At 42.1% G+C, this 25573-nt stretch overlaps 1 long non-coding RNA gene across 1 annotated transcript in view; it reads left to right on the top strand.

The window, feature by feature from the left end:
- LOC122826787 overlaps positions 1–15000 on the top strand; it is a 44426-nt gene extending 29426 nt beyond the window's left edge. The window contains exon 3 of the long non-coding RNA XR_006369870.1: positions 14301–15000. This is a non-coding gene — a long non-coding RNA (uncharacterized LOC122826787). The remainder of the gene's footprint in view (positions 1–14300) is intronic.
- Positions 15001–25573: the final 10573 nt, after the last annotated feature.

The raw sequence follows: 25573 nt of genomic DNA, 5'->3' as shown, positions 1-25573 counted from the left end.
GAAAACACTGAAAAACTGTGAAATTACTTTTGAATTCATTTAATTAGAAGCAAAAACTGAATTTCTGTGGATTCCTGGGATGCTTTTGGCTGTTGCATAAAGTTTGTGCACCCTCATGGTAACAGAGGTGTGAATACTTTTCTGAGTGCAGCAGTCAGTCCTGTGGTTTCAGGTGATTTAAATATTGAAATATGGCGTCATCATGACGTTAATGAGACGGATCAGTGAAGCCTCAGATGTCACCTCCACTGCAGGTACAGCAGGAGGAAGAGGAGGAGGAAGAGCGTGTCATAAAATGCAAATGCAGCGCCGCGTCTGTTTTTTACAAATTAAATGTCAAGACATAAAAAATTGTCAGTTTCATTTTGCTGCCAGAAGGATGACAAATCCATATTCTCCTTTAAATAAAGCTCTTATTGCAGCGCAGCGTAATCATGGCAGAACAAAGCGCCGTGATTAACGATAGCAATTTATTGTATCTGGCGGCCGGCGAGGCCTCGGCTGCACAGAGACATCACGGTTATCATAATTCATATCGTAAATAACAGGTCCCAGCCAATCACAGCGAGCCGCCGATGTCATCCCAAATAACCTTTGATAACAATTACCATAGCAGGCAGAACAAACCCGGAGTCACAATGTTATCTTATCCCCATTCTCTGCTTGTAGAATACAACACTATTACCATATAGATTAGACTATTTATAATAGTGCGTGTCACCGCGCCGTGCGTGTGAAGGCGCGGCGCGGCGGAGACCAGAGGACACCGCCGGACCGCGCTCCGCCTTTATGAGCCTCTCAGCGTCACAATGGAGGCAGAACACTGGGAACACTGGGAGCACTGGGAGCACTGGAGGAGATGTTAGCCGCGCTGATAAGAGGGGCGGATCTTGTCGAGCTGTTGTTCCTCCATGTTTCATCAGCTGATAGAAATTTTTCTGATGAAGAGCAGTGATATGAGGATGCTTCTTCCCCCTCCCCAACGCGTTGCTAGCCCACCCTGTGAGGCTTCCCACCCACCATGAACGGCTCCTTTAAACATCCAGCCTGTCTGAGGCGCTGAAACCAGAAGCTAAAGGAACATCTTCACCGTTCATTTTCCACACACTCACTCAGACCACACAGCGACTAAAACTGAGCTAGCAGGCGTCTAATGTGGACCGACTGACTGACAGCAAAGGATCAAACGAGCCCTTCCTCCAGCTGCTTCAATGCAACTCCAGTCCGTTTCCTGGAAAGTCCGCTTCGTTTGGAGAGACAGGAACCAAAACCGCTAACGCTAGTCTCCCTCCAAACCTCAGTCTAGGTTTGGTTGTGAACTCTGGTTCCGTTTGATGTGGATCTGAACGCCAAGTGAACCGGAGGCCGCTCCAAAAGCAGGAAGTATTCTGGGTAAATCCAACCAAAGCTAACATGCTAGCCTAGCGCTAGCAGCAGAAATGTCTCCTGGTCTTCAGCCAAAGACTAAAGAGAAATCCTCCAACACTAAAATCTGACGCCTCCATCTTGTTTCCATCTGGTGAAGAAGGAAGTTGCTCTCAGTGTCTTCAGAGGTTTTTGTGTGGTTTCCTTCAGTGGTTGTTGGTGCAGCGCCCCCACAAGCCAGGAGGGGAACAGGTTGGTTTGACTCAGAACCACAGCAGATAATGGAGTTCTGGTTACAGTAGAACCGGGTCAACCGGACCATCAGGAGGAGAATCAGCCTTAGTAACCTAAACTACCAGCTGGTTTCTCCATGTTTACCTCTTCATGCTGCAGGATAATTCAACCCCTTCATGACCAGCATCTTTAGCACCTAGCAGAGCGCCGTTAGCTCTACCAGGTTCCTGAGGAACATCCGTTTGTATCGTCCGTGTGTTTTTCTCTGGACTTTCTGGAAAGCTCTCCTGAGTCGGCCATATTTCTACCGTAGCTCTGGATTTGGGGATTCTAGAGAAACCGGTACCAGCTGATTGCTCACATATCTGCTTTAAGTTTTCGTATTTAGTTTGATCTGCTAAACATTTAAAGTGTGGTGTTCCCCAGGGTTTTGTCTTTGCTCCTCTTTATTTTATTATCTGTCTTCTTTTTCTAGGTTTCCTTTGGAAACAAACATTAAATGTTTCTTCATGCAGTGATGACACTCGGCTCTGTCGATACAGTTTGTCTGAAATACTGCGCTGTCCTTCCCACACCTGTTGCTGCACGTTTCCTATCAGCTGGCTGAAAGACTGCTCCTACTTTTCTCTTCTTACAGGAAAGACAAGTTTAGATGTTTGGTAATATTTCTGCTTGCACAAAGAATAGAAAAAGGTGTAAAAACTGTTCCAGGCATGATGTTAAATATATATTTATACATTGGTCTTTATTGTTTACGTTTGATGTCACCTGCTGTTTACAGTTTTATATAATATTGTTGAGTAATCCTGGCTTATAATTGATCATTTCCAATAAATCAGTTAGGTTATTTTCCTGAATAAAAGCTGCAGGATGTCGCTGTAGATCGACGACAGCTGCTGATGTGTTTATAAAAATGTTTCAATATGATATTTTAGGGTTAATTAGGAACATGGCTTTAATATTAATTAGAGTTTTGACCAAACAGAGGAGGAAGAACAGCAGATTGATCTCCTTGAAATAAACATTTGAACAAACAGAGGATCTGTGAGGCGAGTTAGATGAAGAGTCATGCAGGAAACCGTTGAAGCAGCAGCAGCTGCTGCAGCCGCCGCCTGGCATGTCTGTCCCTGTGTGGGCTACAGCAGCTAATCGCTGCTGACAGGATCTCTAGTTATAAAAAGATTCTGTCAGTGCTGCGTGCTTCAGGTCGCTCAGGTGGAAAACCTGCAGTCGCTTCTGAACGGATCCAAATCGCTCTGACAAATCATGGCGGCGGAGAAAGAGCGGCGTCCGACCTGTGCTGAGGTAAACACGCCTGCAGCTCCAGCTGCAGATGATTACAAACCGCCAGATGTTTCAGCAGGTCAACGGGGAAAATGTTGGAATTCCAGCTGCTGGGACTCTGACTGGAACGCTAATGGTCTTACTGGCTTTTATGTAACAAGAAACTTAGAGGTTAGTTTGAGGAATTCACACAATTCAGGAGCAGCAATTGACATAATAAATCTGGAATTTACAATTTCTTCTGTCCTGAGACTTTCTGGTTGATTTCTGGACGTTTACACAGTAAATAGAAAAGCCACACTTTACTTTATTTACATTTCTCTGTTAAACTCCCAGTTAAACTCCCAGTTAAACTCCCAGTTAAACTCCCAGTTACCTTCAGAAAAGTCTTTCTGGGAGTTTACAGAGTTTCACTTCACACCTTTAAAGAATGAAATGTTATTTGCCAAACACCTTAATAAGACAGCAGTGAGTGAAATATGAATATTTCATGTTTACATTCATCATTATTGACTTATTGCACCAACAACCTGATTTATTGATTTTCATTTCTTATTCTATAGAAACATCACATTTATAGAATAATTGTTTTGACATTTGCAGAATATGGAGAAAGTTTCCTGTAGATTAATAACTCATTCACTGGTTTCTTTCCAGAAAACATTAATTGTATAAAACATCCAGAACTTAAAGATTTCTTTCTAGAACTCGCATGTTATCATCTTCATCATCTGAAGTTGTAGATTATTTTTCAGGATCTTTTTTCTTGAATTTCTTTGGTTCCTTTGAGGCTGGGTCAGGTTTCTCCTGGACCATCTTCACTGCTCACTTCCAGATGAAAACAGGTTTAGTGCAGAAACAGAAACAGAAACATTTTGCGGATTGAAGATTTTGTTGTTATTTTTCAGTTTCCTGATGAAACCAGAAACAGTCTCACTTTCGTTCTGCTGTGAAAAACGACAAGGTGCTATCTGATCATAATATCTATGTTTGGATGAACCATTCAAATCATTTTTGTGCTTTTTAAAGTCTCTGTATTTGTAGAATTCACAGTTTTATTTTTGGTTAATTTCAGGATTCGATGCGTTTCTAGACTGATTTTCAGTATTTTAGGAATCTTCGGTCTCAGCTGCTCCTCGTTTCCTAATCAGCTCACCTGCATCCAGGTGATCATCAGGCCTTCAGGTTATAAGCAGAACCGGTTCTGTGGGTCGGGTTTCTTTTTCCTCAAGCTGTTCAACGTTACGTTTCATAAATGAATCTGGTTTATTGAACCAGGATGACGCCAAACAGCCAACAAGCACTTTGAGATTAGAATAAAATAAAAATCTCTCTACAAATGTATTTGAAGTCATGAAACCTTTTTTATAAAACATCAGCAAAACAAACAGATTTACTCTGGAGCTAAGAAGCTCTGATGTTTCTCTGCTGGTCAGAGATGATTGGAAAGTTTCTGGAAATCAATCAGGAGATACAGAAGCTGATTCCCTTCAGAAATCCTGCTTTCTCTCAGCACTTCATCTCCTCTCTTAGATGGGATTCACAAAGTGAATTTTCTGCCCCGTTCCTCTAAATCTCTTGATCACTTTAATTTTTTGCTACGCTGCTTCATCGGTGTCCTGGGAAAGAGAAAAGGAGGAAGAGGAGAAGCCAAAGGGTGAGAGACGGGAATCCGGCTGGTTAGAAGTGAGAAAAGCTGGAGGAGGAAAGCAGGTTGAGGCTTTATCAGCGCCCTGAGGAACGCGGGCGGCTGCTGAATCCAGAGAGATTAGGGGAAAATGCAGCACATGGCAGTAAGGGGCTTACGCCACAGCTTGTATTAGTTCAGGTGAAAAGAGTATTGCTTTTACATAAAACTGGACAAATCCAGCCACAAAGCGCTTCCCGTCCAACCACAATGGCGTTTCTATCTGCGGACCTCACCTCGGCCCCGGGGCCCGGCGCCGCGCCGCCTGAGCAGGTGTAGCGACGGAGAGGAGGAGGAGAAACAGAGAGGATCATGGGAGGAGGAGGAGGAAGGGGAGGAGGCACTGACTGGGGCTGCTGGAGGGCGGTACTGGTCCAGAACCGACCCAGTATCGCCTCAGAGTTTATTAAACCGGCCAACAGTAAAAACATTCTGGAATTTATGAGATCAGATTCAAACATCAACATCTGGAAAATGTTTCCTTTAGTTTCACCTAAAAACTCCAGATGTGTAGAAAAGTTTTCAGGGGGAGGAAAAAGTTCAGATGATTCGGCCAGAGAGGCTCCGATACGATGTCTGTATCGGTATCGTATCGGTATCGTATCGGTCCTGAACAAACTTCTACAACAGATATCTGCGACAGCATGTCTGATCTATTCAGTGTAACTCTACGCTCTGCATGATTTATTATTAGTTTTACATTTTATTTTGGTTCCTAGTTTCACTTTCTGAACCATCTGGAAGAAGATTTGCTGCAGTTGCATTTTTTCTGTTTCAGTTTCTTTGTTTTCGTTCTAATCCTAATTTAAATCTGACAGATTAAAGAGAAGTTATTGGTGATTTGGTATATTTATGCTTAAACAAAACATTTTAATTCAGTTTTGCTGCTTTTCCGCTTCAGCCGATAATAAACCTGATATCAGAAAAAGTGAATCGATTCATTTCTAAATACAATTTTATTTATCGAGCACTTTAAAACAAAACCGTTGCTCAAAGTGCTGAAGAGCAAAACAATTAAAATAATCGAACCGACGCATCAAAGAGAAAAGATTTAAAGAGAATCTCCTGAAATCTTTTGATCACCAACGAAGACGCTGAAATCAAATAAAAGAAGGTCTTTCTTCTATCAGATCAAAGTCTGGGCTTTGACTAGACCAATGACTTTCCCTGTGTGAATTCTGCACTGGTTCCTGGTTGCTAGGATGTTCTGGGTCTCGGCCCGTTTTCCAGTTCTGCTTCAGCTTTATCATTATTTCTCACATATGGTCTCACATTTTATTTCATAAAAATATACCATTTTAGAGTTGCCTAGTCAAAGTCTGGCCTAAAATCTACTTTAAATCATTTCAGTAAAGCAGAACAGGTCAAAGGTCATCTTCAGCATGTTAACGTCGGACCCACTGGATCCTGCTCAGGTTGGATCATTTCATTTGTTTCATGGTTTAAATCGGCTCTTTGGTTTTTAAAACTTTAGTTTGAGAAAAAACTGAACTTGGAGACACTTTGAAGAGAAGCTAACGCAGCTAAATGTTACTTTAATTAGGCCTTTTTGATCTGTTTTGCGTTGTATCGGCAAATCGCGGTTTAGGTGAGTTTATCCTCAGCAGCAGCGCCTCGTTCTGAGCAGCTCCAGAACCTCTCTGTCCTCCTCCATTGTTGGCAGAACAATGGCCTCAAAAAGCCAAGTTGGTTCCAAAAAAGAGAGAGGCTCGTATCTTCAACGCCGCTTAACATCAATTTACGACACGATTAATCAATTTGGAGGCGCTGCCTGTCCGCGCGGCGTCTCGTCATTAAATAAAGGCGGTTCATCTGCTGAATGAGCCGGGCTCATCGCGATACGGCGCAGGTTAAGGAGGAGGCGCATGTTTAGGATGGCGCTGCCTCTTAGCGCCTGATTAGCATAAGCTGATAGCGCTATCAGGAGCGTGCCATTGTGGTGACCCTGAAGCTGCCTCCCCACCCCCATCCTGCACCAGCAGCACCCATCCCACCCCAACACACCAACACACACACCAACACACACCAACACACACCAACACACACCAACACACCACCCACTTCCTCTGAGGAGTCTTATCTGGGATGTACAGGGTCTCTGCAGCCTCCTGGGGAGACGATGGAGGGAGGGGCAGGGGTGGTGTGTGTGTGTGTGTGTGTGTGAAGGTGTGTGTGTGTGTGTGTGAAGGTGTGTGTGGGTGTGAAAGAGTGGGTGTGTGTGTGTGTGTGTGTGTGTGTGTGTGTGTGTGTGTGTGTGTGTGTGTGTGAAGGCGTGTGTGGGTGTGAATGTGTGTGCGTGTGTGTGTGAAGGTGTGTGCGTGTGTGCGTGTGTGTGTGTGTGTGTGTGTGTGGTGATCCCAGTGTTGAACGTTGTGTCCTCTAATGTCTCTACGCTTTTTGAATGATAATGTTTGATGCTGAACTTCAGGACGACTTTTAAAGAAAAGATTTTGGATCAATTGGTCCAAAATTTAAAAATATTTTTGTCCAGGTTATTTAAACTGGACTTTTCAGAACCGAGAGCTTTACATCATAAATAAAAACTCATTTTAAACACTGGCAGAAATCAACTGTAAGATATTTCTTCTTTCACGGTTGGGTTTTGTTGTCGTTGATTTTACAGTTAAATTCTGTTTGACTGTAAAATTTAAAAACAACAAATTTCCCAAAACAACAAATATAAAATGTACAAATTATTGTGTTTAAATTGTTTTATAGTTTATAGATTTTACTGTTTATTACTGTTTTATTTACAGTGTAACCAATTATGAAACATTGATCCCTGTTTGATTGAACTCTGACCTTTGACTTGAAGACACTCAGCGTTTCGGCTGGTTTTCAGTTTTCTGGACAGTTGTTCCAGATCTGTGGTGCATAGAAGCTGAGGTTCTGGTTCATCCAGCAGCAGATCTTTAATGAACTCCGTCCCAGCTCCTTTTTGTCCTACTTGACCTTTGACCTTTAGACTTAGGGTCAAGATTTGTTTCCTGTCTTACCATGTCTGGTAGCATGTGGAAAGATGGACCGGGTCAGAACTTACAGAAGTAACTTAGTGGAGGATTATTTCAGTGTTAATGTGATGAACAGAGAAACGAAACCATTTCAACACGTTTCCTGTTTTCACCCAGTAAACCCAGTAAACCCAGTTCACCCAGTTCACCCAGTAAACCCAGTTCACCCAGTTCACCCAGTAAACCCAGTAAACCCAGTTCACCCAGTTCACCCAGTAAACCCAGTTCACCCAGTTCACCCAGTAAACCCAGTTCACCCAGTAAACCCAGTTCACCCAGTTCACCCAGTAAACCCAGTTCACCCAGTAAACCCAGTTCACCCAGTTCACCCAGTTCACCCAGTAAACCCAGTAAACCCAGTTCACCCAGTTCACCCAGTAAACCCAGTTCACCCAGTTCACCCAGTAAACCCAGTTCACCCAGTAAACCCAGTAAACCCAGTTCACCCAGTAAACCCAGTTCACCCAGTAAACCCAGTTCACCCAGTAAACCCAGTTCACCCAGTTCACCCAGTAAACCCAGTAAACCCAGTTCACCCAGTATACCCAGTAAACTCAGTTCACCCAGTTCACCCAGTTCACCCAGTTCACCCAGTAAACCCTGTATAACCAGTAAACCCAGTATAACCAGTTCACCCAGTAAACCCAGTTCACCCAGTAAACCCAGTAAACCCAGTAAACCCAGTTCACCCAGTATACCCAGTAAACTCAGTTCACCCAGTAAACCCAGTATAACCAGTTCACCCAGGTGTCCACTGTTACTCTTTAATTGGTTTATTTAACTGGATTAAGGTAACAAGGTTTCCAAGACGATGGTAAATGAAGCGGCTGTAGTCTGAAGGCATGGTGGTGGCAGCATCATGCTGTGGGGAAGTCTCCCTGCTGGAATCGATGCAGAAACTGGAGGGAATGAAGAAAAAGGAACATCTGGACAGAAAGTTGGACCCAGAATCCAGCAGAGGATTTAATCATAATTTCATTTGAACCTGAACAGTTTTCGGAGGCCTGGTGTGACCTTTGACCCTTCAAGTCAAAGGTTTGGGAGAAAGGTCCAAGTGTAGCAGGTTTTCTCCAGACGTGTTCCTGCCTGTATCTTCATCACTCCCACGTTCCCTCGCTGTGACCCAAACCATGATGAAACAGAACCGTTCCTGAAGGTTTGGAGCTCCGCTCCGTTCGGATCACTTCAGCATTATGATGCAAATGATAACGGTGCGTCTGCCTCCTCATCCATGGCACACCTACATCCAGAACATGAGGAGATGGACCCGGCGCCGCTGATCCCTTTGTTGAGCTGATTGGATCTGGGCTGATCACATGTTTACCCTCAGCTCTATCTCTTTGAGAAACCTTCGTCACGGCTAGTGGAGAGTAACGTTTGCCTCTTTGTGATTTTCCTTTCTTCTGCAGACGGCCACGCTCTCACGCTCCTTATGTATATATGCTAATAGGCTGGCTAACACCGTTTCACACTGTTTGTCTCTGAAAATGATGCAACTTGCCAGACATCCTTTTTTTCTTCTTTTTTTTTTTTGCTGATGTTCACGTTTTTTCCTCTCCTCCCGTTTTCAGGGCGGGCATTTTGGAAATAGCGAATGAGAGCGAAGGTGGAGAGGAAATCCACAAAGGTTTTGTAATGAATGCACAAGCGACAATAACAACAAAAACATTAAAGGGAGAAAAGATGTTTCTGTGTTAAACAATTAGTGCTGCAGCTTTAGAGCTGATCAGGAGGAGACAAAAGCTCGGCAGCAGCAGGGGTTTACCCCGAACACAAAGACACAAAGACGGAGATCAGCAGCCCAACGGCTCCGAACCACCGCACCTCCGCTCAGGAACATCTGGACGCTCAGGAACATCTGGATGCTCAGGTGTCCACATCTCCATCCAGGAAAAAACAGAAATCATAAAGTTAATATGAACAAAAACAGCAGATGATGCAGAATTGGAGAGTAGTAGGAGAAAGTAACAGAGTGAGGAAGAGTTGCTCCACCTCCAGCTGCTGTGGTTCTGAGTCAAACCAACCTGTTCCCCTCCTGGCCTGTGGGGGCGCTGCACCAACAACCACTGAAGGAAACCACACAAAAACCTCTGAAGACACTGAGAGCAACTTCCTTCTTCACCAGATGGAAACAAGATGGAGGCGTCAGATTTTAGTGTTGGAGGATTTCTCTTTAGTCTTTGGCTGAAGACCAGGAGACATTTCTGCTGCTAGCGCTAGGCTAGCATGTTAGCTTTGTTTGGATTTACCCAGAATGCCCTGCGCTGTAGTCCACTTCCTGCGTTTGGAGCGGTCTCTGGTCCGCTTGGTGTTCACATTCAAACTGAAGCAGAGTTCACTTCAACTGAACCCAGACCTCATTTTTAGTTTGTTTCCACATTCAGTTCTGTTTGTTTGACTTTCTAGTCTAGAAAGTTGGATTAAATTAAACTGGAGTTGGATTAAAGTGGACCAAACAACCCAAACCTGCAGGGATCCATCTTTAACTTTGGTATTTTTCCTCACCATGATTTGACTAAAGTTTGGTTCTAATGTTGCCAGACCTGTGAAAGTTGCTTTTTAAAGTTTCCTCCGTTCCTGAGCAGCCGGTGTTACGTTGCAGTAGAAAACCGTTTGTCTGCAGTTGGGCTCCTGTTTCTCAGTGAAGATCTCCTCATTCAACAATGGCTCCAAATCTGAGCAAAATTAAAGGAAGTTGTTTCTAAATCTGCAGCCTGTGTGGTCACTCTCTCGTTTCACCATGAATGTGTCTCAGACGGTGTGGGTGTGTGTGAGGAACCCCCTCCAGTGGCGTCTGCTCTGTACATCCGACTCAATGGCTCCAGTGTGTGTGTGTGTGTGTGTGTGCGTGTGCGTGTGTGTGTGTGTGACTGTGGCACTTAACCCTGTGACCGGTGGTGGAATGAGCTCCACAGTAACCATTCGCCCTCTCCCACCCGGCGCTGCACCTCCTCGGTGTGTGTTACCACCCCAGGAGAGGCCGACAAGCTCACACACACACACACACACACACACACACCCGGACACACAAGCCGTCTCCATGTCGTTGGAGGCCGAGGTGGTGATGGCGTAGCGCCTCATGTTTAGACTCTGAGTCTTTGTTCGTCCCTGATGGGCGCCGCCTCTACCTGCATATGAGGGAGGAAGTCTCTGCTGTTTCCACTTTAAAGTCAGGAAGTGTTTGATTCCCTCGGTTTCCTCGGCTACTAAAAGCTCATTTCATCTTTTCCCCACAAACCACCGACTCACAAAACACTATTATTCCCTCTTTCTGATGTTGCTGGGTTCCCGCTGCTGCTGTCCGGACCCGACCGGACCGGACCGGACCGAGCGGCGCGCAGCACAAACACCTGCTGACGCCTTCAGTCTGAGGCGGAGGAAACGCGACCGCCCTGCGGGTTCACTGCTCCGTTTCTCTCATTAACGGATCCAGTTTAAACATTTCTCTCAATTCAGCCAAAAGTCTTTTTGTTCTGCTTGGGTTTTTCTTTATCTTTCTGGATAATTCAGATAATCTTTCTAATTACATGTTTCCAAATATAAAATGTGCGTAAATCTGATTTTACTAGAAGTAAAATCTGGAAAAGTTGAAACTGTTTTTATCATTTCAGATATTTATTCTGATATTTAATCCATGTCAGATTATTCAGATGGCAAATTTGGAAAAGAAAACTTTGAAAGCAGCTTTCATCCCAGAAACCAAAACCAGATTTAAAGTGTTGCTCATTTTAACACGGCCTCATTTCATTTTACAAACTAAACACAGAACCAGAACCAGAACCAGTTTCTGGTTTCTTCTCTGGTGTCACTGGGATTCATTTCTGCTTCAGATGATCTGGTTGGAAAACTCTGGTGTTTGGTAACATTGAGTCATTATGCAGCGTTCTGTTAGCCGCCTGAGGATTTTAAAGAGTTTGGAAACAAGGAAACACCAAAACCATGTAGGACAGAACTGATGGACTTGGTTCTGATGTGAAACGGACCATCAGATGGACCGTCCACAGTTTCTCCTTCCACTAACGAAGTGAGGTCGGCCGGGGGGCGGAGCTAACCTCCTGAGGTCGCAGGGTTGACACCCGGCGGCCAGACGGACCACAACACCTCTCCTCCAGGGTGGCTGCTTATCTGCTGCTGCAGGTCAAAGGTCAGCCAGCCACGAGAGCTGAGGAGGGAACGGCTGGTTCAGAGAAAACCGATACGTTTAAAGGTTCAGAGAACCGGTCCACCAGTCTGACTGAATGTTAGAGAAACGGATCATTTTAACTCATTCATGACCAGCAGTGAACTCAGGATGTGGAGGATTTGACTAGACCAGAAGTTAGAACCAGTCATATTGAACCTGAAGCTAAATCAGTTTATTTTTACTGGAACTCCAACGAACAATGGATCTAATTTTCTACCTTATAAATAGATTAAAAATACGAATAAACAATGATTCCTTTTCTGAAAAAGAAAAACATTTTCAACAGCATTCCTTTGGGGAACCGTTGATGAACCTGCATCTGACAACAACATCATGTTACAGAACTGATCTGGGATTATTTCTGGGATTAACAGATTAATAACTGGACAGAAAAAGGTTCCAAATGGGAGATTTCTGAACCTGCCACCAGAGGAGGTTTTATGATCTCCAATGTTTTATTACGTCTTTATTAATCCAGGTTGTTTACAGAATAAATCTGCTCTGATAAAACAAGCGATTAATAAAAAACTAAATGTTCCTGTTTTCTGAACCGTTTTGGTTCATTTCTGCTCTGAATGAAGACAGGAAATGTCCTCTGAGTCTCTCTGCTCCAGTTGAAGATTATTATGCTGTTATTCAATTGTCTGCTTCTGTTGGGCCGGGGTTAAAGTTCAGGAAGCCGGACCTTTGACTTTAGCTGCACAGACTCAGCCTGGAACGACGCGAACGCTCAGAAACGCTCCGTCTAAATGAGCGACAGACGCAGTAAACAGTTGATCTTCAGATGCAAACAGCCTCTGTGGTTTTGTCTCCTGGGTGATGAAATCCTGAGCTAAAAATGTTAAACCGCAGCAGGAATGTGTCCAATCGCTGCAACAAAGCGACACAGAGAGCCTGAAATGGGCTACCTACAGTGTGACGCCGCTGCTACTGTACACATCCACGGACACCCCTGGGACAGACGAGAGAAAAGCTTTAACATAAATGTTTCTTTTGTCACAGTTGCATAATCTCACACTTGAATTTTAGAAAAATAAAACCAGCCATTACACTGAATGTATTCAGTTTGAGGTTCAGAAGAAATGGTTGTTTTTGACCAAATTTAACACGTTGAATCCTAAAGTCTTCTTTTATTCCAGCAGAATAATCTCAACATAAAAATGAGAAAATGCTGCCTTCATTTTATGTCTTTTGATGGAGACGTCATGTTGTAGCTAAAATCTGGTTTTCTGATCCTCTAACTGTTTTATGATTAATACATTTTTAATCAATTCAACAGCGGAAATGGAAACAGACAAAAAAAAGAAAATGATAATTTGCTCTGGAAAATGGCAAAACAGTTTTAATACTTTTCCAGATTTGAAAGATTCCAGATGCAGGCAGACAGTAAAAGTGATGGATTAGAAAAGAAACCAACCTCTGAGGAAAGACGTTTTATTTTCCTTCCTGATTGATTCAGAAATAGTTTCTATTTCTGGTGAAATATTTCATGAAGGAGAGAGAAGAGCAGAGAAAGTCTGAAGAAAAACTTTAATAAACCTTCAGACAGCCTGAAGAACAAACTGTTGTTTCAGGTTTCAGGAGGAAAACCAGCAGCTTTGAGTCTCGTTAAAGTAGAAACCAGAACCAGAACTGGACCATTTGGACCAGAACATGTTTGGAACAAATTTAATACTTCAGAGCACTGGAAGCACGGCGGTGGAGGTGTCATGGTTTGGGATGTTCAGTAACACAGCAGGAAGCGTCTGGGGCCTAGTCAAAGCCCAGGCCTGGATCTCATTACGACGCCGACTGTCCAAACTTTCACTCCGTTTGTTGAAGGAGGAAAATTTTTTGTTTTCATGCAGAATAAATCCAGATTAGAGATTTTTTCATCTGTAACTCGTTTCAATAAGGAGGCACTTAAAGTGAAACATGAACAGATCACACACTGATCAACACACTGATCACATGTACTGATGATCAATAAACATGAAATATGTGGATCAATATTCCCAGAACCAGATTGATCAGGACACAAACCAGATTTACCAACATTCATCCAGCTTTATTTTCCATGTTTCTCCGAAGCGGACCGATCCGTTCCGTCCAGAGGAAGACAGAACCGATCGGTTCCGTCCAGAGGAAGACAGAACCGATCCGTTCAGTCCAGAGGAAGACAGAACCGATCGGTTCCGTCCAGAGGAAGACAGAACCGATCGGTTCCGTCCAGAGGAAGACAGAACCGATCGGTTCCGTCCAGAGGAAGACAGAACCGATCGGTTCCGTCCAGAGGAAGACAGAACCGATCGGTTCCGTCCAGAGGAAGACAGAACCGATCGGTTCTGTCTCCTCCTGTCGTTGCTCTGATGGAAAGCCGCCGCCGCCTGGCAGAGATGTTAACTTTGATCTCACTATTAATTCTCCATGAACAGCTAATGAAGCATAATCTGTGTGTATCTGTGTGTATCTGCGTATGTGTGTGTGTGTGTGTGTGTGTGTGTGTGTGTGTGTGTATCTGCGTGTCGGCGCCGGCGGCTCCCAAACCCTTCAGCAGGTCTGACTGAAGCTTCCTGGCTGGCGGCTCCAAGCGGTTCCGAGCGGTTCCAAGCGGCTCCAAGCGGATCCAGATGAAACAGTCCAGCTTCAGCAGGATGAGCAGCACAAGCCTCTGGCCTCCTCTGCAGCTGGAGGTCGATTCCCTGACGACCAGGAAGTGGATCCAAAGAGAGAGGAAGAAAAGTTCGACCTGGATTTAGTTTTTGTCAGCAGAAGGTTTTTTGGAAGTTGGTCCAGTTCGCTTCTGGACAAACAAACTGGGACTGTAACTGGACAAAGTTCTGCTCTGGTTCTGATCGGCCCAAACCATTCAGACCACATTCAGACAATCAGACGTCTTCATTCAGAAATCTGCTCACTTTTCAAACACATTTGGTCAGCAGACACTGACCTCTCTCCTGTCTTATTGATTAGAAAATGATGCCACAGATGAAAATAGGATTTTTAATCAAAACCTGGATCAGATTTAAGAGATAAATTCAGAACATCCACAAGTTCCTGGAATCCCCAAATTCATTCCTAACAAGTTGGGAGTTTTTCCTTCCACCCAACTTTCCATCACTAAGCAAGCAGCCGGCTGTCTGAGCTGAAATGTTTCTGTTTTAAAACAGTTTCTATAATTCTGCCTTATTTTAGTATTTATGATAAATATATTTAAACTTTATTTTCTGAAATAAATGGAAAATTTTGACCTTTTAATATTTTTCCAGTTTAATTCATAAAAACCTGAACAGGAACTTTATCGTATGGTTTATAGTGATACATTTCTAATCATAAGAATATTGATTTATTGTTGTGATAATAAATTTAATGATGTTTAATTAAAACCCAACAAAACTGTTTGGTTAATTGTACTATTTTTTGTTTTTTCATTGAGAGAATCAGTAAATATCAATAACTGATCAATACTGTGATCAGTCTAGTGATAAATATCAGTTTATGTATTTACGTGTTTTTCAAGAACAGTTTTTGTTTTTGCTGCCATTCAGCCTCATAAAGTTACTTTAAAAATAAGTAATAAAAACGTTTTATGGTCCTTTTTTATTGTTTACACAGAATTTCTCTTTATTTTTGTTTTGTTTCATATTTGTGACCTGAATCAGTTTTATTAATTCTCTCTGCTGTTCGTCTAAACTGGTTTCTCTTTTCTTTCCCATATTGTTACCTTTAATGTCCTGATCCAATCAGAGTCCGATCAGAGGCTCACCTGGGAGGAAGAGGTTTTATCTCCTCATGAACTTATTTATGATTCACTTTTTAAACTATCGTGGAACCAGAACCGCTGGACTCCAGTCAGACGCCTTCCTCCAGAACCGGGCCACCCTGGATCCTATCTGGGTCGGTTTGCGGTTGCAGCGAGTGATGAGGGGAAGTCTGGAGGGTCTGAAGGTTCCACCGAAAGCAGGTCAGAGGATCTGAGCTCACAGCTGCCAACAGGAAGCAGCAGAACTCAGCAGAACTCACCTGCAGAGAAGACACAGAAATACTGAATAAATAAATGACCTCAGGCAGAAACACTGGTTTATATCTGGTTCTGGTTCTGATCTGGTTCTGATGTGGTTCTGGTTTATATCTGGTTCTGGTTCTGATCTGGTTCTGGTTTATATCTGGTTCTGGTTCTGATCTGGTTCTGGTTCTGATCTGGTTCTGGTTCTGATCTGGTTCTGGTTTATATCTGGTTCTGGTTCTGATCTGGTTCTGGTTCTGATCTCGTTCTGGTTTATATCTGGTTCTGGTTTTGATCTGGTTCTGGTTCTGATCTGGTTCTGGTTCTGGTTCTGATCTGGTTCTGGTTCTGATCTGGACCTGGTTTTAAAGTTCTTAAAGAGACAGAGACCCAATTTCAAGAAGTTAAATCAGGAAATAAAATTTTATATTTCTATCATTTTCCTGCTTTATTATGTTATAAAATGACACTTAATGCCTGGAAATGACGTGGTACAGTTCTGATGATGGATGGATGAATGAATGAATGGATGAATGAATGGATGGATGGATGGATGGATGGATGGATGGATGGATGGATGGATGGATGGATGGATGGATGGATGGCAGTTCTCCTGTGAAGTTCTGACCAGATTCTGCTTGTTGTTCCAGTTTTCGTGTCGACGGTTCTGCCTGCGGTTCTGCCTGCGGTTTTATTGAGGCTTTTTAAGGTTTCGGCTCTTCAGTCGCTGCTGGCTGTGAAAGGAGGACAGAGACGTGGAAACAACCTGGAGCTTCTCCTGTAATTACATTACTCTCATAAAACATGTTTGCATATTCAGAGTTCATGAGGAAGGAGCGCTGCTGGCTCCTGCAGCAGCAGAACAATGTGCAGCGCAGAGATACTTTATTAGCCTTATTATCGCCAGTCCTCCTCATCCAGATTGTTGTCCTTCACCTTTATCACACACACACACACACACACACACACACACACACACACACACACAGCAGGCCCCTGTGGCTCTGCAAGCTGGGAGGAAAGTTGTGAGGAGCAGTGAGAGCAGCGTTGCCAGGTTGGATGAATTAATGAGCCCAGGTGAGCCGGAGCCAAGAACCCTCACCTGCAGTCTTCATTTGCATCTGGATGATCACATGAAGCTAACGGCTAACAGCTGCTTCATTAAGCTAGCGCAGCCTGGCGGCCTGCAGCACGCAGGTGGAGCAGGAAGCGTTTGAGTGACGGAGGCCGGCCTGCAGCGCCGCACGGCCGCTTTGATCAGACGGGACGCCTCACCTTCATCTCAGGATTATGAGGCTGGATGCTGATGATGCTGCGTGTTGGTTTCCCTGGAGACACGCAGGATGGAGGGAAAGGCTCTTTCACTCTCAGGGAATCTAGAGAACAAGATTCATTATAATGTTTCTGCAGCAGGAAACTGAATATCCTCAGTTTGATTCGACTGGTGAAGATCAAACATAAACTGAATTATATTGATTTATTACATAAACAGTGATACATTTTTATGTTATAAACATGTGGAAAATATCCCTGCTAAACAGGCTCTCTGGTCAGAGTGCTGCATCCGCATATTAATGGAAAGTTTAGTGGAAGGAAAAGGTATAAGAGATAAACAAGCAGCACCTGCTTTATGGTCTGATGATTTCATTTTCAAACAGAATATAAACTTTACTTTATGAATTCATTTACTTCAATAAACGATATTATAATTACTTCAACGTTTATCTGCTGAGGAACAAATAAAAATGAATCAATTAGATCATTAATGCTGATTTTGAAGCTGTGGCTTTAATGTTCCAGTGTAAAAGTTTCTGGGAAACAAATTTAACTGAATATTTTTCATAGAACAAAGTAAACATTGAGAGTTTAAAATATTTAAAATAAAAACAGGAGTGAACTCAAACTCTAATTTAATTACTTTTAAGAATATTTGCTGCTTTTATGCACAAAACTTTAATCACTGACTGAATTATTACTGCTGAGGTTTTAGTTTTGAACAGTGGTGGGAAGTAACTAAGTACAAATACTTTGTTTCTGTACTTAAGTAGATTTAATGATGCATACTTTCGACTTTTACTCCACTACATTTTACAGAAAGTATCTGTACTTTCTACTTCACTACATTTCTACAAACAGTCGCGTTACTCGTTACATCCGAGTCCCGTTATAATGTGAAGTTCAGGGACTGAATATGGCGCCGTAAAATCCAAACAATAACGTGACGTACTGATCCGGTGTCTGTGGTCACCCGTCGCCTCCTCCCAGACATGCGCAGTGGGTTCCTGTGAGCGGGAGAAAACGTCTGTCTGGTCGACAGTAACAGAAACCTGCTACATAAATCATCTGATTTGACAACTTGTAAATTCAGCAGCACTTCGTCCAACTTTTGTCGCAGACAACACTGTGACCAAAAATCTGATTTATAGTGATGTAACGTTCACCAACGATCCGATTCTTCTGAACGGATCTTTACTGAGTTCTATTGGACTGAAGCCTCACTGAGAGCCGTTCTTTGTTCTTGTGATGCTCTGCATACACTGCAGTCACTATTATTATTTAATTTAATTAATATATATATATATAGAGAGAGATTTGTTTAATTGGAGAATAAAACAAGAAGCTGAGCTGCTCGTTGCTCTTTGTTTTCGTCTCCTGTCATGGTGGCAGATGGTGAGAACCGTCACTGTCCTCCTGATTGTTACTTCTTACTTGTTGCTCCTTGGTCAGTGTTCATAGCTCAGTGTTGTTTACTGTTAATGCATTGTCTTCATTTCTATGTTTAATGGTGCAGTTGTGGTTTCTGACATGGGCAATATGGGCAACCGCCCAGGGCGTTGTGTTTTAGGGATGGCAGGAGACCTCTGTGGATTGTGGCACAGAGATGGAAACAAAGCAGAATGAAGAGTTTGAATTGATAATGATGCTGGTTAAATTAATTTCAGCTCTAAATATTTAATATCTCTGTGTTTTTATGGGAATGTGGATCTTTCAGATCAATCTCAGAAGACATTTTGACAGCTGTACTTAATGTTATTGAGTCATGTAGCGCAGGGTTTTGACTACAACACGGCTGCGTGGCTCCTTGGTTGCATGTCCTCCTCCTTCTTTCCTTCACATTTCTGTTGGATTTCTTTCAAAATAAATGCCACTAGTGGTAAAAAAAAAAGAAAAAAAAAAGTGAAGTTCATGAATGTTAGGACAGGAGACAAGATGTTTCCATCCCTGAAATGATGAAGCACAGAATCACAAATCTAAATCTAAACTGTCACAGAGAGTAAACACAATAACACATTTTATCTGAGGCATTGTTCATTAAAATCACACATTTCTGATGTATTAAAATTAAATATGATAGGAACTCTTAATGATATTGTATTAGTGATAATGCATTCAGTAAGTACTTTTACTTTTAATAGTATTTTATTATTTAGTATTTTTAAAAGCCAGTACTGTTTTACTTTTACTCAAGTAAAATGTTAATGTGGTACTTTTACTTTTACTAAAGTACATTTTTGTCTCTGTATTTGTACTTTTACTTAAGTAGATATTTTGAGTACTTTCTGAGTTTTCTGATGATTTCTCCCTGATGTAAAATCAGATTCAGATCATTTCTGATCTGAATCTGAGGGAATCATCAGAAACAGAAACAAACAGAAACCAGGTGACGTCACATGCAGGGTTTTCACCTGTGAACTGAACGAGTGAACTGAACGAGTGAACTGAACGAGTGAACTGTTGGATGTTGAGCTGCAGCGAGAAGCTCCAGGAAAGAGGAAAGTAATCAGGATGACTTTGTGACGACCTCTGCTGCAGATTGCCTCCGTTCAGGGAAACGGCTCCGTCAGTCCTAACGCGGTTGCCCCGGCAACCATCTGAGTCCCCATCTCTGCGCGTCTGTGTGCAGAAATGAGTTGTGAACAGGCTGGGATTAAACATGATCCCGCAGACAGAGCGTCACTCAGCCGCTCCCGCACACCGGCAGCCTGCGGTGAAGCTGCGGCTCATCCCGCAGCGAGTTGCAGCGTTTCTCTAGCGGGGAAAGTGCGCAAAGTTAGAAAAGTTCCGCAGCGGATTCTGCGCTGCTTTCCCCTCCAATCAGGAGGCGATGAAGATGAAGATGAAGATCAGAAACATTCAGGCTGTGGCTCAGTTCTTCGTGATAAAGTTCAAGACCCGCGTTTGTTCCGCGTTCAGAGGAAACTTCAGTTTTCACTTCACCGGAAGTCCGTCAGCATCAGTTTCTGCTCTCCATCCTATCAGGAAACACCTGAAGAAAAACAAGCCTCAGTTTCTGCAACAAAGAGAAAAATTCAGTTTAAATCCAACAAAGAAATTCTGAATTCAGCAGCTTCTCTTTTACTTTTACACTCTCAAGGAAATCCATGGAGCCAAACCTTTTTACAGCAGAACACCGAGAAACTAAATCTGCATGTTAAATAAATGAACTCTGCTTTTTAGAGACAAATTATTATTTTTTAAAATACTAGGCTGTGAAACTTATTATCACTTTAGTCATTTTTAACCTGACAGTTTTACCTCAGTGTGTGTGTGTGTGTGTGTGTGTGTGTGTGTGTGTGTGTGTGTGCGTGTGTGGGATGATGGGAAAATGTGTTTCAATAATTTTATTCCTTCTAATAATAAAAATATCTTTCATTTGATGTTACGCCTCAGATTTGGCCTAAATATTGGGTAAAGTTTTCAAGGTATCCTGAACTTTGACCCTAACCCTGAGCCACCAATCAAATTGTTCCTCTCTGTCTCTGCAGACAGGAAATTATTTTTCATTTTTGGGTCTGAGTTGAGGAAGTTACCGGAAGTGGAGGTTTCCTCCTGCTCCTGTTCCGGTCCGGGTTCCGGTCCGGGTTCCGGTCCGGGTTCCGGTCCGGTGCCAGCGGGACGCAGACCCCGGCCCGCTGCAACCTGATCTTTTCCTCATCGGGATGCGGGATGAAAACCTGAAACAGATCAACAGGGGCGTGTCCAGAAAGTTTGATAATCCACAGGAAACAGATTATTAAAACAGATTAATAATCTGTAAAACATGTTTTTTCATTTATTCACCAGAAACTGAAAGAGTTTCATGTCAGGATACTGGGACAGCAATTATTGATGAAATCCATTAACAAATGATAATATTAATAAATAGTCTGCGTTGTTAAAATTAAATAATATTCAACATCTTTTCACAATGATGCAATTTAACAGGATATAAATCAAATCTGCTGATTGATAGAAGTTCAATCAAATCAAAACTGCGTGCATCTTCACACATTTATATTAAATAAATGTTTTTCCCTAATTATTTATAGTTATGGAAAATTAAAAAATCACAACATTTAATATTTTAGTCAGATTTCTAAAGAGGATTCCACAAATCAATTTAAAGAATGTAAATGTTGTCGGAGTTTTTATCAAAGTTTCTTAAAGTTTTGTCGTTTATGACAGGATCTCCAGTAGCAGTCTGTGTTCCAACTCATCTGAAAAGCTTAATGGATAAATATAGTTCTGAGGTTTCATCGGGTTTCTGTTTCATTTATTTTAATGAAACAGTTTGAAGAGTAAACAGATTATCCAGAGAACAGAAAGGCTGAGGGAACATCAGTTACTGAAAAACAACAAATGTTTTTTACAGTGTAATTACACGGACAGAGTTGGAGGTGGGGCACCAGATGAGATTCTGCCCAAGGCCACAGCCAGCTTTAGAAAGCCTCTGTTTCCCTCCGTTCATGAAAGTCTTGACTGGAACCGGTCCTGGATTATTCTGCTCAGGCAGGAAGAGGAAGAGGGTTCCTGGATACCCGGCTGAGGGTCCATCCTCAGTTTGTTTGACATGGCAGCTTCCCCGAGTATGAAGAGATAAATATCGAGACCAGAGAGAGAGAGAGAATAAAATGCTAATTTCTCCTGGCACCGTGATGGAGTTCAAACATGGCGCCGTCCAGAACCTGAGTGGACCGGGCTCTGGTCCAACAATCCAACAAGGACTCATTATCCAGAAAATTATTATTATTATTATTATTATTATTATTATTATTATTATTATTATTATTATTATTATTATTATTATTATTATTATTATTATTATTATTATTTATGCACACCATGCAGACTGCAGCACATTCATGACGAGGAGGAGCGCAGCCGGCCCAAGCAATAAGCAAATGAAGCTGCTGCTGTGAGGCCGAACAGGCCTGCAGGGGGCGCTAAAGAAGGAAACAGAATCTCAAAATCTCAAATTTTGTTGATCATAAATAAGAAAATGTTCATTTTCCTTTAATCACAAAATGTTTACATTTTTATTTAATTTCTTTGTGATTGAAAGATCTGATCATTTTAAATAGAATAATTCAGATTCATTCACTTAATGAACTAGAAATAGTTATGATTTAGTTCATTTTTTATTGCTGTTGTTTTTATTGCAAAAGAGAGCAAACAAACACCAGGACAGAAAATCAGAAATAAAAAACATGTCGGTTTATTTATTTATTCATTTTCTTATTTGTGTAGTTAGTTATTTAGTATGTAGTTAGTTCATTTTATGGTGTGATTATGTTATTTGGGTGCACAATACAATAATGTGGTTATTATTATTATTATTATCATTATTATCATTATTGTTGTTGTTGTTGGTAATATTTGTGTACATAAATAATAAAACCTAGTCATGTGACCTTTGAGCTGTATGGACCCTCCAGGCCAGCAGGGGGCCTCAGGAACCCGAAATGTCTCCACTGAATCCATGTACTGAAAAATACTTAGGTTTTATTTTGAAAGGATTTAAAATCTAAATTTCAGCCAGTATGAAAATGTCTGAACATAACTAGTAAAAATAATAGATAGATAGATAGATAGATAGATAGATAGATAGATAGATAGATAGATAGATAGATAGATAGATAGATAGATAGATAGATAGATAGATAGATAGATAGATAGATAGATAGATAGATAGATAGATAGATAGATAGATAGATAGATAGATAGATAGATAGATAGATAGATAGATTATTTTTGCTGTTTTGTTTGCTCTGGGCCCCATTTCTAACTGTGCCGCCCCTGCAGCAGTGATTAATGATACGTCACCAGCCGCAGATTAATCACGCAAAATGAACGGAAGGTTTGCGGTGTTGAGCCGAACCCGCAGCCTTCAGGTGGGATGAGAAGAAGAAGAAAAAGCCGCTTTCATCAAATCTTTTTAGATGCAAATATTCCGTTATCTCCAGCTCGCTGCAGCTGTAGTGTTTTCCTCTCCATGTGTTTATGATTAATTATCTGTTCTTGGTGGAAAAATAAATCATGCGAAATGAGGGTGTGCGCGCGCAGAGCCAGAGATGGCAGGTCGTGTTAATTTCAGGTTGAAACTGACACACTAATTATAGCGCGGAGTGCTGCTGGAACACAGCAGCCAAGATTACACCTCTCTGCTTCTATTTTCTGCTGTTTTATTTTTATTTTATCAGATCCTGCTTATATTTTACCAATTAAAAATCGTAAAGGCATTTCATTGCCCCGGGATAAAATAAAATAAAAAAAGAAAAAGAGGGAAAGAAGCAGCCTCTCTGCTAACACGGCCATCACTTTCCCCCATCAGATTCATTGTGATGTATTAGATGCAATAAATTATCCCATGTAACAAAACATGGCGAGCTGAAAGGCTGATAATCTGCAGAGGGGAGATAAGGATTCATTATTCCAAATCATTATGAATCCAGCGTTGGCTGTGACTTCTTTCTTAATCAGCTTCTGTGATCCTGGATACGTGAAGGCAGCAGATAAGAGCCGAGTCGTTTATAATTCTCCCCACCTCGGCCTAATATTTTAAAATAAAAATCGCAGGCAGAAAGAAGCGGCGCGCGCGCACGCACGCACGCGCATGCACCGGCTTTGGAGGGAGCGCGGAATGTAATAAAACACACTGAGAGAATAAATGAGTAAATAGATTAAACCCGCATTGGCTGCTGTTGTTTTCTTTTCTTTTTTTGTCTCAAATTAAGGTCATCTCCCTCCGCGCTTCCAGAGAGGAATCCTGCTGAAAAGAGAAAATGTTCTCCCTGTTTACAGGAAAGTGGCTTTTAACGCGTTGATGCGGTGAAACACCGCAGCGTGGAAAGGTGAGAAACAACATGGCTGCTCAGGTGGAGGGACACATTTCAGCCACAATGCTTAACATTTCTTCTCTAACATGATAGAAATGTGAATTAACTGCGAGCCACTTCCTGTTTATCTTCCAAATTGATTCCTATTATTTTCCTCCCTCCTAATGAATCTTTTATTGCATCTTTAATGGGAATAAATTCCGCAATAATCTGATCCTTGTTTCCATCTGTGTTGCTTCACCTTTACGTTGAAATCTAATTCCCGGCGTAGCGCTGCGTTTGCATCAAAAGCAGATTAATAAATCATTACGATCTGGATGTGTTATTTTTCTAATTCCATTCAGATGCCGGGATGTTCTAATTCCTCCTAAATGAGGAGCCGCGCCGCGCCGCTGAATTATTCATCGCTTTAAAAAGACGCGTTTGGCTGCAGAGCCGCATCCGTAAGTTTATACAAGGCGGTTTGCGCCAATTATCTTTAATTTATTACCTTAATTGAATTTCTCCCCACCCTCCGCCACCAAAGCTAGATTTGGGTGTGATCAGTTTACATTCTCCTTCAAAGAGTCGAGGCGCAACATGAGAGACGCCGAGCCTGCAGCATCCTCTTCCTCTCTGCTCCTCCGGCGCGTTTCTCACAGAGGAGGATCGGATTTGCTTGGTGCTCCTTTCAATCAACCGAGCTGTCAATAAGCAGGCCTCTGCGCGCGCTCCGGGTTACTCAGTCCGCTCGCGCCTTCTCCTTCTTTTCTGGCATCAAACAAAATAAGCAGCACCCAACGTGTTGCTGCGATCATTGTGCTGCAGTTCAGTCTGCATCCCACCCCGCCGCGTTTCTGCCTTTATTTGTCTCCGTGCAGCAGCACTTCTCTGTCCTTTGTGGCGCAGCGGCTCCTTCTGCAGCACAAAGGGACGCGGAGCTCCGTGTCACTGAAGATCACTGCGATCAGCACAGTTCAATAATTAACACTGCTTTTTATTCTAAAACTGATATTTATTCAAGAAACATCTTACATGCGCTTTCTGTTTGATAAAACCAATAAAACGGTGGAAAAATAGATTCAGAATCAAGCAGTTGAAATTCTTCCATTAGTTTAAAAAGAGCCGTTTATAAAAACTTCCAGGCCTTTAATCTCAATTTATTAAGAAAACAACAAATAGATGAGAAAAGAGATTTATAGCTTAATCTGGAGACATATTCAATTAAAAACCAAATTATTAAACAAATAAACATGGTAAGAAAAATTATTTTCAGATTAATATGAACAAATCTGCCATTAAAATAGATGCTAAGGTGTAGATTTGTTCAGGACGAGAACATTTTAAAATACTGGTTTAGATTCATCAGATAAAACAACAAAACATTGTGAAAAAATCTATTTTTAGTGTCAAATAATTTCTTTAGATGGAAAAAGCTTGAATTTATTGAAGAACAGGGAAGCATTTAAAACACACCGGGGTGTAATATTTTGATTAAATCCAAAACAAATCTATGTTCAATATTCAGTCGATAGATTGAGATGAAAATCGACTCAAATGTTCCTAAAAGTGTCAAAGAAACGGAATAATGAGGAAAAGCGTGAAGCCACAGAGTTAACCCTGTGATGCAGGCCTCTTCCCATTGGCTGCAGCCGCATCTAGTTGCTTTCTGAGCCGGAAGCTGCTCATACAGTAGAGACGAGGCCGCGTGCGCGCGCGCTGCCGTGCCCCGGTAGCCTACATGCGTGC

Source organism: Gambusia affinis, linkage group LG23 (assembly GCF_019740435.1).
Source record: "Gambusia affinis linkage group LG23, SWU_Gaff_1.0, whole genome shotgun sequence".
In the NCBI taxonomy this organism is placed as follows: domain Eukaryota; kingdom Metazoa; phylum Chordata; class Actinopteri; order Cyprinodontiformes; family Poeciliidae; genus Gambusia; species Gambusia affinis.
Note: the sequence above shows the minus strand (reverse complement) of the source record. Positions and strands in the feature narration are given on the sequence as shown.